Source organism: Sinocyclocheilus grahami, unplaced genomic scaffold, assembly GCF_001515645.1.
Source record: "Sinocyclocheilus grahami isolate Dianchi unplaced genomic scaffold, SAMN03320097.WGS_v1.1 scaffold1555.1, whole genome shotgun sequence".
Lineage (NCBI taxonomy): Eukaryota > Metazoa > Chordata > Actinopteri > Cypriniformes > Cyprinidae > Sinocyclocheilus > Sinocyclocheilus grahami.
This window is the reverse complement of record NW_015506734.1, coordinates 197994-198509: the sequence shown is the minus strand read 5'-3', so window position 1 is coordinate 198509 and position 516 is coordinate 197994. Positions and strand designations below refer to the sequence as shown.

Below are 516 nucleotides of genomic sequence, written 5' to 3'. Positions count from 1 at the left end.
TTTTTATTGTTTCTAAATCTTTATTATTTTTGCATGAAACACTAACTTATCTACCAGCTAAGACGGCCATGATAACCATCAACATTGATCATACAGTTGATTTTACAGTAGAAAGTGATTGTTTACTGCCCTCTTATGATTAGACAGAGAGAGTGCCTAAAGTATGTTATATAATAGATAGAAATAGGATATCAACGCGCACTGGGCACCAATTCTTAACCATAACCAAAGAGTCGTGAATTAATGCTGAGATCGGATGGCATTTAATAACTTTCAGATGTGGCTCATGATTTTGAAATGCACTTAAAAATAACATTTTAGCCTTAGACAATGATCTGGGTTGGTAAAAAAATAATGTGTTTATTCCCAAAGCTGAGATCTCAAATGTCAGGGTGATGATTCTGATAATAAAGAAGGAGAAGATTATACTTAAGTATACCTAATTTGTATGCTAGGTAAACATCATCAGGCGAGGTGTATGGGGGTAGAATTGTTGCTTAATTCCAAATAAATAGA

General features: G+C 33.5%; 1 protein-coding gene across 1 annotated transcript in view; it reads left to right on the top strand.

Annotated features, from left to right (window-relative positions):
- Window positions 1-516, top strand: part of LOC107571156 (uncharacterized) — a 10723-nt gene that overhangs the window by 3021 nt on the left and 7186 nt on the right. The gene's annotated exons all lie outside the window — the stretch shown is intronic.